We start from the raw sequence: 12,367 nt of genomic DNA, 5'->3' as shown, positions 1-12,367 counted from the left end.
ATTGAAGTTTATAGTTTCTTCTTAGTGCATTAATAACGTTGGTGGGTTTAAATGTCGTTTTTGAGATGACAGAAGTGGCTGCTATACAAACACTCACGAACACACACATACACATACACATCTTCTCGATATCTACTTTCCATCTGAATTTTCCATGCCATTCGCCAACACCAAGTACACTTTCTCCAACTCCTTTTCCTTGCTAGCTGGTTTGGGTTCAGGAAACTGGAGCAATTTTCATGTCCTCTTTAGTAAACCTATATCCAATTTAGAAACCAAGAAGAAATTATTTTAATTTCTTTTTTTCTGTTGTCTTGAGCCTTCCCTATGATGACTTCTCTCCAACTACATGGCTCGCGGGACTCGTGTTATGACTGGAGATACAGAACAGTTCTGATGTCTAAAAATGTCTCCCCATCCTACTCACTGATGTTTGACAGTCAACTCTAATCCCTTTATCTCTGAACCTCATCCCTTTGGCTTACTTAAATCCTCCTTCCCCATTCAAATCCAAATACCATCCTACTTTAAGATCTTAGTCATTTTTCCTCAGCCTGAATGATCCCAAAGCAAGTTTTGATGATGTATAGGACAGAAGTGTGCTTGGGGGCATGAGGCTTCTGCAGAGGGTCTTAGGTAAGACAGGACAGAGGATTAAATAAGATTCACAGGGGAAAGAAGCTGAACGTGGAGGTCAGAGAAACAAGCAAACATCAGAGTTTTGCCTAAGGGCTATTCTAGTTAGAAAGAAAAGTTCTGAAGATGAGTGCTATCCCTGTGTAAAAGTTTGCATGAGAAGTGTAATTTAGGAGTGCTTAGTGCCTCCTGTCAATCACAGAATGTGTGAGGAGTCACAGTGCAGGGCACACAGACCTCCACGCTTCAGCTAGGCACTGCTGCAAAGCCTGCCCACTCCGAGCATCAGAAACTGGACTGGAGAGACCTGGTTTGTCTGATTTTAAAACTCATTTCCCAAATTAGAAACAAACTTTTTAAAAACTAGGCTCTTTGAAAAGACCACAATGAGACTGTAAAATTATTCATTGCCAAGAACCTAACATTTACTATTATCGTATACTGTATGCAACTTACTGACTGTTTCTCCTAAGTAAACATTTATGTATTCCATAATCTAAAATTTATATATGACTCTGGTGTCAACCACAAAATCCTCCCTTACAAATTCAGTGAAATTCTTGGCTACAAAACTATGTCTCTGCCTTAAATCATTTTTTCCATATTAGTGGCATCCACATTCTCCAGCTTAATCATCATGCTGGCATACTGCCAGTAGGCCACTTCCTTGATTCATGGATAAAATGTACAGATTTCAGAGAATTCTCCATTTCTATTCATAATTTAAAATTTTTTTAACTGAGAGTGCAAAGGCTTTGTCAATGATTTCTGTAGCTCGCTCTCTTCCTAAACCAACTTAATTCTATCGTCAATATTAGGTTTCTGGATTTAAATATCTGTGATTCTCCTCTCATGTGTTTTCTGTTAAAGACTTTCTCTTACTTTAGAAGTGCTAGCAGAAGTGGTTTTTCCATGGGAAGAAAAGAGCATCGTCTCTGCTCCTTCGCTGCCAGCACTTGAGGACAACATCCTCAGTTGCATAATCAAAAACCTGGCCTGATGTCAACTAGTGGGATGAAAAGCCACTATTCACTTTGTCATGATTAAGAAACATTTACATCCATTTCTCTTTGTTTAGAGATGGCATATGGAACCCTGTGTGGGCATAGCCCAAGATTCTACCTCTCCACCTTCTTTCTAAATGCACCCTCTACCCGTTCCTAGGGCCAGATGTCTGTGCTGCTGTTGGTTCCCAACAACTCACTGTTATGAAGCATTAAATTCTTTCTTTGCTATGTCTGTAATTTATTTTTCTCCCCTCTCCTCAACTCACTCTTGAATTCTGCTGCCTATTTAAATTAACATCTGTAAATAGTCCATTGGGGTTTGTTTTGTTGGCGGACTGGCTGCTGTCCAAGATTTTGTTGTTGATCTTGTCTGTTTAAGGATGACCTTTTGGTGATGCTAAAAAACTGCTCAAGAAAAGGAAAACAGATGTGCTCATGTAACCCTCTTCTAAAGATGGTGGAAAAAAAGATAGTTGTTTTAAAAACAGAGTGGGCCACAGCATATGACACCTACACCTGCATGTTTTCAGCTTCCAGAAATAAAAATCAGCTCTGCAGCATCTAATCAGATTCAAAGAAAACCAAAAAGAAGCCAGTAATGACATTTTTCTGCCAGGCTTTGAACAGTTAGTGGAAAGACCTACTACTTCTAATAATCACATAAAAGATAGTGGCCAACTAACCAATTCAACAAAACAACCAATTCTTCCATGAGAAAAAAAGAACAATGCTACTGAGAGTTGATGGACATGAACGTGGAGTATCAGACGTGGAAAGAATAATTGGAAGTCTCCTTTGAAAAAGGAGGCCTATGAGATCTGCCCTGGTTAAGTGACTTATGAAAGCCAGAAACAGGCCTAGGATCAGAGCAGGGTTTTGACCTCCCCATCCAGGACCTGAGCCTGTCCAGTGAATTTGTTGATTAGATATTATACTGAGAGACCACATGTACTGAACTTGTTTCCATTGTTACTCACAGGAGCAATCTAGTGCTTTAACCAGTATACAATCAGTCCACTCAGTCAAGCTAGTCAAAGATGTAGTATTCCCAAAGAGACTGAGCTTTGAAGGATTTTTTTAAAGCCTTGAAATGGGAGTTAGATAGATAATGCATATATTTAAAATTCAAACATTAAGAATACAATTTTGACTTTCGAGCTTTTATTGTCTAGTTATATATGATGACATTAATGGAGAACACCTGTAGTCAGTCAGATATATTTGTAGTATTTACCTATTTTTGTAAGTATCTTTCTTTATATATCTCTAGGGTTTTAAGGATAAGTGGGCATAGAAATATGCATTTTCAAGCCAACCCTAATAAGTAATCCTTTTTAAGTGCCCTAAATTACATAAAGGCTAAAAATACCATCCCCTAACTATTGTATGGAAAGTGGTTTGTGTTTAGCAGTGAATTAGTGGCACACCGTCTTCAGATACAATCCTTAGATGACGACCTCACTCTCCCATGACGTATTTATTGTCTTTCCACAAAGATTTCTCTCAGATCACTTGTTTTTTTAAGGGTTTGCTCACATTTCCCCATGGTTCCCATGCATGTCCACGCTCAGGGTGCCTGATTCTGTTGCCAAGCAACCCTGCAGTCTTGTTGGAGCATGATGATGAGCTAATGATTATTTTAAATGCGCCTGTTTGTATGTGGTCCTTTTAAAAATATCCGTGTACTTTTGTCTAAGAGACTGTATGACACGGTTCTTCGTTTCAGTTTTCAGATCTATAGGAATAAGTGGCAGAGCTGTACGTTCTGAAAGAGCTGGAAGAAAGGCAGCAGTTTGCCCCTGGTGGGCGTGCCGGGTGGATCTCGGTCGGGCGCATGTGGGAGTCTGTCTGACTGTCTCTCCCCATTTCCAGCTTCAGAAAAATACAAAAAAAAAAAAAAAAAGAAAGAAAGGCAGCACTGCACTAGGAAAGCACACGTCTGACTTCCTCCTACTATGTTTTTTTTTCTGAGAAAGGGTAAGGTGTGTCAGATGACAAGTCAAGGAATTCATCAGAGGGTTGCATAGAAATGTATAGAACATTCTTTACAAAGATATTCCTTTTCTTGTCCAGGGTAATATTTTTATTCTAACCTCAAATTCTTAAGAAAAACTGTCAGGCCATATTATTTTGAAAAATAAATTTCATATAAGCTTAACAGGGGTATTTGAATTGTATCAGGCTTTCCAATAAACTAAACTGTTAAATTGATTATCTCCACCCTGCTCGCTGGTGTTCCAGACAGCCCTCCCCAGGTCAGGAATGTCCTTCCTCTTTAACCAGATGCTTTCATGGGAAGAGGCTGGTGCCAGTGGTCTTCCTATCGCCTGCCCTGGCCTACAGGGACAACGAGGGTTACCAGCACATCTCTAGCACGTAGAGTTAATAAATAGCATTCCCAGACTGTGTCTGATAAAACAAAAGGTTTTGAAGAAAACTTTTCCAGTGATAACGGAATCAAATAAATATATTTCATTACTTAAGCATCACAGAAAATGTCCTAGTTCAGGACAAGAGCCCCACTAATGTCATCTCAGTGTCCTCCCAGTGCGTCACTCATGGTGCTGCCAAGAGAGAGTGTCTTTGTGGTGATACCACTACCCAAAGTTTGGGAAGGTGCCTCCAAACTTCACCTGCCTGCTTTGTAACTTTTCTTGTTTCTAGCATGGAAAGGTACATCTAATATTGGATCGATGCTATTTATATATGTTTTGAAGGTGATCCCTTGTTAGGGGTATCATCTAATATGCGAAGTTAAAAGCTTTGATTATTTCCCCCTTCCTCTAAAACTATGACAATTTAAGTTTAATGCAGCCAAGTTTAATGGCTTTATAACTGTGGATCATAAGGTGAGGGCTGAAATCCTGGCTCACTGTTTTATAGCCCTGTGGCCCCTGGGGGTGTCAGTATTCTTACTTACAGAGTAGAGCTTACAATGCCTTCCTCACAGGTAGAGGATTCAATCTGACACACTAATGTGGTTTCTACAACATAGTGCACATTAAATGTGAGCCCCCTTCCCTGTCTTCATTGGCTGTGCCCCCTCTACTTCTAGTTTTCTAGGATTTACTAGAAAAGTTTGTACCTTCTAGGAATACTTGGCCTCACATCATATTCCCTTACAACCTTCACTTTACCAAATTAAAGGCTCTTAATCCTTTTATAATTCCCACATTCTTATTTTCCATGTCAGCTACCTTCCTCTGAGTTTTTTAGAATTCAGTTTATTTTAGCAGGCATTGATTGAGGTACTATGAGGTCAGGGGCATTGCAGTAGGACCTGAAGTTAAAAATGTAAACAAGATGGCTGTCCTCATAAAGCTTACTTACAGTCTAGAGTCAAAAAATTGCAATTTGACCTGATAAGTTCTGTAATATCGGCAAGCCTGTGCCACTGTGAAAATATGCAAATGAAATATCTAAATCAGATTTGGGAGGCTGGGAGATTGGGGGGACACTTCATGTTCTCGTAGGCTTCTCTCTAGAGTTGTCAAACATCTGTATCTGTATTCTAGGTTTGGGTTGACCAAGATGGCCTTAAACTTCAGACAAGTTTCTTCCTGACTCTAAGTCCTAGACCTCCCCTTACTTAAAACATTTGCTTTAGAGAAACTTGCAAATGTAAATTCTTTCTCTGCTCCTTTGACATGTAAATCTTCTTTCTGCCTCTTGCCAGTTTTACAACCAAAGAATGTCTTTCTTAAGGACCAGGGAGCCATCTTTTTGCAATGCAATCATCAGGAAAGATAGGACCCCCATTATCTGTGGGGGGGTGAGAGCCCAACATTAAGTGCCAGAGACCCTGATCACACTGACCAGTCCCCACTCCAGGACGATTCCACTAGCTCACTCTGTGCTGAAATACTCCTCCGACTTTTGTTCCAGCAGAATAGAGCCTAGGCTCTCTCTCCTGTTGTAATAGTCTTGAATAAGCTGTATCTTGCCTGCTTGTGTCTCCTCTTTGACAAGATGCCTCCAGGTTTCCTACTGTGGGGGCTGATTTTGCCCAATATTTTACTCATTGAGGCTTAGCACTTGGCCAATCTTTGTAATTGCTGGTTAAAATAGGCCCATTATGTCCATGCCTAGAGGGAAATGTTTTCAATGGCTCTAAGCTTTCACCAGCAATAAATGAAACATCAGTGGTCATCTGGTGTCTTGTAATTGCAACTTGAATTATGTTTTCAAAAAATATTTCTTTACACTTATGCACTAAATGTGCCTTTCCCTCAAAGAGACTGTAAGCTCAAGTGTTCACTCTTCGTAGTAACTGTAAACTCGTTCTTTTGGTAACTCAGTGACTCAGGTGTTCAAAATCATGAGTGAACTTGGGAGCCGTTTATTATACCCACCATCTATAGATGACTCCAGCAGTGTGCTCCCTGCTGTAGTCCATGAAGCTCACTCCAGTGGACTCAGGCACCCACCTCAGAGGTGGTCTAAAGAGAAGACTTCAGCTAACTGATGGTGTTAGCCAAAGTTCTGAATCCTGAAAGTGGATGAAAATTTCTAAAATAAGAAAATAAGTTATAAATTACCTCCAAGAAAGATTGCAAAATAAAACTTTCTAAAGATTGCTGTAGAATTTAAGCTTAAATTCAAATTTAATGTCTAAGGTAAAAAAATAATGTTTACTTCATTTTGATGGCTTTTTTTTTTTCATTATTAAATTTATAAAACCAGAGTTTTTCTTCTAATGTGCACATCTGCTATACTGGCTTTTTTTTTTCTTTTCAAAAAAAAAAGTTGTACTAACGTAAGGACATATTATACAACATATGGCTCCTTATTTTAAAGAAATATGAAAGAGTGATTTTGATTAACTCCTCATGCAACATGGAAATTCATTACTTCAAGCTTTCCTGGACGGTTTTTAAAAGGATGTGAGTCATCTAACTCACAATGACATCCATGTACAGATATCTTTCTTCTTGGAGAGCAGACATATATTGGTGAATATAAGTGGTAAATAAAGTTAGTGTCTTAATTTTGTGTAGTTATAATTTAAGATATAGTAGAAATGTGGTTTTAATATAAAAATATGTACCTTTTCCGATATACTGGCGACTCACAACCACTTCACAGTGCATATATTTGCACACTTTATGAGGTTCGGAATATACTTTACTAACTCAGTGAGTTGAGTATGATATTTCATAATTATTGCTTTTATTCTCTGTTATGGATGCAGAGTCTTTGATCAGAAACATGTCCCCTGCATTATAATAGTATCATTATTGGAATATGCAATATTCTTTTAACATATAATTTAACCTGAAATGAGGACAGATTTTTATTGAAAGAAGATAACTGTATGTATTTGGCTTTTGCTGGCAGGCCTATTTCTCCTTGGTAATTACTGTCTTTACATGCACATTATATCTCAGTAATCCTTAAGGAAATCCAACTTTCTTTGCTCTTACTGTTCCTTCCCACAAAATACTTGGCAAACTCATAGCTATTAGCTCCATATGAGCTGGTTGTATGTATCAGAATTTCTTCACAAGCCCACTCAACCAAAATACTGAGTAATTTGTCCAGATCCAAACAAATCAATTGGGTAGCTAAATGTACAAAACTCCTTAAAACACACAAGATTACCATGTGCTGCAGTTTCTATTAATTTTATATCACTTAGCCAGCTCAGACGGGGGTCTCTGTGTTGAGTTTCTTTCATTGACAAATGTTTAAGGAGCATCCTTTACTTGCAGCTAACATTATGAAACTATGATGGGAAATGAAACAGAAATATCAGCAATGAAAGGAAAATTAGTCACATGTCCTGATTGTTTTCTGATGAAGACAGTGTTGCAGCTCCATAATGAGGTTATTAATATGTGACATGTTGCTGACAGTAAATTCTTATCTTTGGACACAGAGAAAGCATTAAACATTATATCTGTGCTGTATAATCCATTCTAACTTGAGATAAACCTTTAGAAATAATCCTTTTTTACTATAAGTGAGAAATTTTAGCTTTTATCATAGCTGTGTATCTCAGTATTCATGTGAGATAATTATGAAGGAATTTATTAATAATTTTATGAAGACATTTTAATAACAGTTTATTCTTAGAATTTTAGAAAGGAATAGACCAATTAAGATAGCTCTTCTGGTTCAAATTATATACTGCTCACAAAGAGTAGGGGATATTTCAATGCTTCATATTCATTTTGAAGTATCCCCTAATTTTTATGAGCAGTGTACAAATGAAAATTCTGAAGTAAATTGCACAAAATATGTTGCTGTTTAGTAAGTTAAAGAAACTAACTTTAGATGACTGACATTCTTTCTTCACATCTTAAGTCTAATCAGATTAATATGAACTATTTCATCAGGAGTCTTACTAATATTTAAAGGTGAAGAATTTTTTTACTGTTAGGCTGATTTTTAAAACAGTGACTCAGCAGGATATATAAACCAAGTTAATGCAAACAGCATCCTGGCTAGTGCACCTTAGTTAGTCCCTCTCCTAAATTTCAAGGTTACTAATTACTCACCTTATTGTATGTCCTTCAATTTAGAAAGCCTCAAATTAACAAGTTTTCAAAGCAGTGGGCGTTTTACAGAATGATTTTCTTAGATTGATTTTTTTTTCCTCAATTGAAACATAAATGGTTAGGATTTTGTTGGGCGAATAAGTTTGTGATCTGTACTTTCTGGTTTTGCTCACATTTATTGTTAAAGATGGTGCTGCCCATGTGGGGGCGGCTGATTGCCTTCATGCTTGGAAAGGGGCTTGGTTATGCTAATGTGTGCTGGAGGAGGGGGTTGTCCGAACAAAAAGTTTTAAAAGGAGGAGCTAGGAAGCCGTTTTTTTTTTTAAGAGAAGAGCAACTTGTGAGAGAGGAGACCATGTTGTTTCAGGAGAGAGAGGACACGTGGTTGGAGGGAAGGAAGCAGCCAAAATGGAGGCATGCAGAGGGGACTGAGGCTGGTGAGGCCTTTGATTCTAGGGAAAAAAAACAGAGAAAGTCAATGGCTTTGGGAGCCCTGAATGGAAAAGGAAGTGTTTTCCCACAGTGTGTATTTTCTCGCCTGCTGGTCGCGAGCAGGAATAAAGGATGGCTCACCAGTTCTTGGTTCCATTGATTCATTACCATGTGTCCAAATTAAAAGGGAACCTGCACGGGCCAGGCGGCTGTGATGATGGCTGCAACTACTGGCCGTACAGATATAGTATATTAATTGATCATAGAGAAGTCATATACTGGATGGGGCAAAAGTCAGTTCACAGTTGTGAGTATGTGAGACAGTTTGTTCTTGTATTATTATTTATTAATTATTGCATTATCTCCTATACAAACTGTAAACCTACATTTGCCCACCCTGTAGATTTCAGTGGGAAAGTCTTCCCTCCTGTGCTACCTATGGCTATTGTGTGAAAAATTTAACAAATATTGGTTCAACTATTTTTTTTTCTGATGCAAAACTTTGGTAGGAGTGATGATTAGATGTATGACTAAGTAGACAGCTGCTCAAAGAGTTTGTAACCCATGAGTACAGTCTCTTAAATGAAGCACCAGCTCAGTAAGTATTGAATGAATGAGTGGACATATCCCAGTCCCACACTACCATGACTGGATTCCTCCTTAAGAATTTATGGGTGAATTTTATGGTCAAATGCTTAAAAATAGAAATAGAATTCAATACTTCCATTTGATGTCTAACATGACCACTGTCCCTGGAAGACAGTTAAAAAGATTAGTTTCCCATGTGGCTTCAGAAAATGTATATTAAACAGGTTAGAACTAAGATAGGCTGACCTGTGGCGGTGCAGTGGATAGAACATCAACCTGGAATGCTGAGATTGCCAGTTTGAAATCCTAGGCTTGCCCGGTCAAGGCACATATGAGAACCAATCAATGAACAACTAAAGTGAAGCAACTATGATCTCACTCCTTCTCTCTCTCCCTCCTTTCTAAAATCAGTAAATAAAATCTTTTTTAAAAAAGAACCAAGATATTTAAGGTATATATATTTAATTGGTTTGAGAACTGAGTGGACAGGTATTATTTGTAAGGACAATCCGATTCCAGCCCCAATAATATGGTCTGAACTGCATGGGTTTCAAACGTGGTCCACACTTTGTTAATTTTGGCTTATTTTATAATGCTTCTCAATGCTGCTATCCAAGTCCTAATTTTGAGGTAATAGCTGATTTGCTTATGTGTGTGTGTGTGTGTGTGTTAATATTACATAGGAAACTAGAGTTAAAAGTTAGTGTATAGTATGAGTATATTGCTCAAACTGAGATATATAAATTAACATCAAACTAAAAAAATATATACACTAATCAGAATTTTCTCCTAAATTGAAATTACTATCTCTTCCTCCTTCCATATGGTTCTTTGTCTAAGGTGCTTATTTTTGCAAGATAACAAAGTTATGACCACCAGCATATGACTTCAAAGTGGCAGATTTTGCAAGTGAAGTCATGAAAACCTAATTTTAGCATAATTAAAAAATTAACAGTTTTGGTACATTAGTTACTAATGAGACAGAGCCACAGATTTTATTCACTATTCATAAAAACATCATCATATAAACAGAACCACAACATGTCCAGTGGGCCAGTCCAACTTTTACAAAACTACATCAAGCCTGGGTTCATAAAATAACACTAGAGGCAATCTTGATTTAAAGTAAAATAGAATGGTATGAAATATAGAAATGCTTGCAGTAAGTTTGGACACTTACCTGATTTATCACATAGGAAGGAAATTCAGCTTAACAAATGAAGCAACAAGACTGTTGGAACGTGCTCTTTCCAAGGAAGAAGTCACAATGATTTCTATTGACACTATCGGTATTTCCACAGGCCTGTATTTTCAGAAGGCTATATATAGTATCACAAAGGAACACTGCAAACACATAATTGTGTCCTTATAAAGAACCAGAAAATGTATTAAATCTCTCTTGACAAGGAGAACTGAGCTGTTTTAATTAATAACCATTCTTATCATTATAGAATTCATTTTATTACTATTAATATGTTATTATTAAATAATTTTATACACAGTGAAGAAAGATTGGCATCACATCAGGGTTATGCCACTAAAAGGTAATCCATATGCAGAATGTGGTGAACCCAGACTAGGAATTCTCAATTCTGGTTGTAAGGTTATGTTACTTTATTTATTTATTTAGTATATTTTTCTGAAGCTGGAAACGGGGAGAGACAGTCAGACAGACTCCCGCATGCGCCCGGCCGGGATCCACCTGGCACGCCCACCAGGGGCGAGGCTCTGCCCACCAGGGGGCGTCGCTCTGCCACATCCAGAGCCACTCTAGCGCCTGGGGCAGAGGCCAAGGAGCCATCCCCAGCGCCTGGGCCATCTTTGCTCCAATGGAGCCTTGGCTGTGGGAGGGGAAGAGAGAGACAGAGAGGAAGGAGGGGGAGGTGGAGAAGCAAATGGGCGCTTCTCCTATGTGCCCTGGCCGGGAATCGAACCCGGGTCCCCTGCACGCCAGGCCGATGCTCTACCGCTGAGCCAACCGGCCAGGACCAAGGTTATGTTACTTTATTCCAGTTTTGTTTCCTCTTTTTTTTTTAGCAAAACAGTTTATCAAACGTACTGTATCTTATCCATAACTATCTGAGACCTATTTGGAAAGGGATCTTGTTAGTCATCTCCATTTAAAAAGTCCAAGCCATGCCTCTTATATGAAATCTTTGGAGGTTGCTATGACAATGGTATTTCTAGCTCAACCCACAATTCATGTTCTTTAGCTCTTACCCAGAGTAACCTGGGTCTGCTTGCTAGGTTTCATCTTCTAAAATTACAAAAGATATTCCTGAGGTTTTCTCCAGAGATTGGGATTAGAAAAAAATAGCATTATTTAATGCTGAATTTAAAAAAAAAATTAGATTTATCCTATTTAAAAGTTCTATTGTAATATCAGGCATAATTCACTCACAGATATAGAAGAAACAGACCTAACACCTTATTGCGAAGACAGACCCTTTTATTGATAATGCCAAGTCCTTTGTTTCTCGGTTGGGTGATGGGTGTCTCTGCTGGGATGGGTCATTACCATCTTAAAATATGCTAGACTAGCCTGACCAAGTGGTGGCGCAGTGGATAGAGCGTCGGACTGGGATGCAGAGGACCCAGGTTCGAGACTCCGAGGTCGCCAGCTTGAGCATGGGCTCAGCTGGTTTGAGCAAAAGCCCATCAGCTTGAACCCAAGGTCGCTGGCTCCAACAAGGGGCTACTTGGTCTGCTGAAGGCCTGCGGTCAAGGCACATATGAGAAAGCAATCAATGAACAACTAAGGTGTTGCAACGCGCAATGAAAAACTGATTGATGCTTCTCATCTCTCTCCGTTCCTGCCTGTCTATCCCTCTCTCTGACTCAATCTCTGTCTCTGTAAAAAAAAAAAAAAAAAAAAAAAAAGCTAGACTAAGCCACACATACTACCATCACATCTCCAAATTTTCCCTGTTTTTCAGGCTATAAACTTTAGAACAAGCTTTGACTCTTAAGCATCTGCTTTGGTCTGAATGTTTGTACCCTCCACCCCAATTCTTATGTTGAAATCCTAATGTCCAATATGATGGTATTAGTAGATGAAACCTTTGAGAGATACTTAACCCATAGAGGTAGAACCCTCATAAATGGAATCAGGGCCTTAGAGGCTCCAGAGAGGTTCCTCAACCTTCTACCATGTGAGAACAAAGGGAGAGGGACTGGCTTCTGAACCCCAAAGCGGGACCTCAA

General features: G+C 38.6%; 1 protein-coding gene across 3 annotated transcripts in view; it reads right to left on the bottom strand.

Annotated features, from left to right (window-relative positions):
• Positions 1-12,367, bottom strand: part of PKIA (cAMP-dependent protein kinase inhibitor alpha) — a 75,733-nt gene that overhangs the window by 42,818 nt on the left and 20,548 nt on the right. Inside the window, exon 1 of one of the 3 annotated variants that reach the window (XM_066266358.1) lies at positions 5,996-6,013. The exons of the other annotated variants lie outside the window; for them this stretch is intronic. The gene's annotated coding sequence lies outside the window, so the exon portion shown is untranslated. Of the gene's footprint in view, positions 1-5,995; positions 6,014-12,367 lie in introns of those variants that run through there. 3 annotated transcript variants of the gene reach the window in all.

This window comes from Saccopteryx bilineata, chromosome 3 (assembly GCF_036850765.1).
Source record: "Saccopteryx bilineata isolate mSacBil1 chromosome 3, mSacBil1_pri_phased_curated, whole genome shotgun sequence".
NCBI classification, from domain to species: Eukaryota; Metazoa; Chordata; class Mammalia; order Chiroptera; family Emballonuridae; genus Saccopteryx; species Saccopteryx bilineata.
The sequence above is the reverse complement of the archived record's forward strand: the minus strand, read 5'-3'. Positions and strand labels throughout refer to the sequence as shown.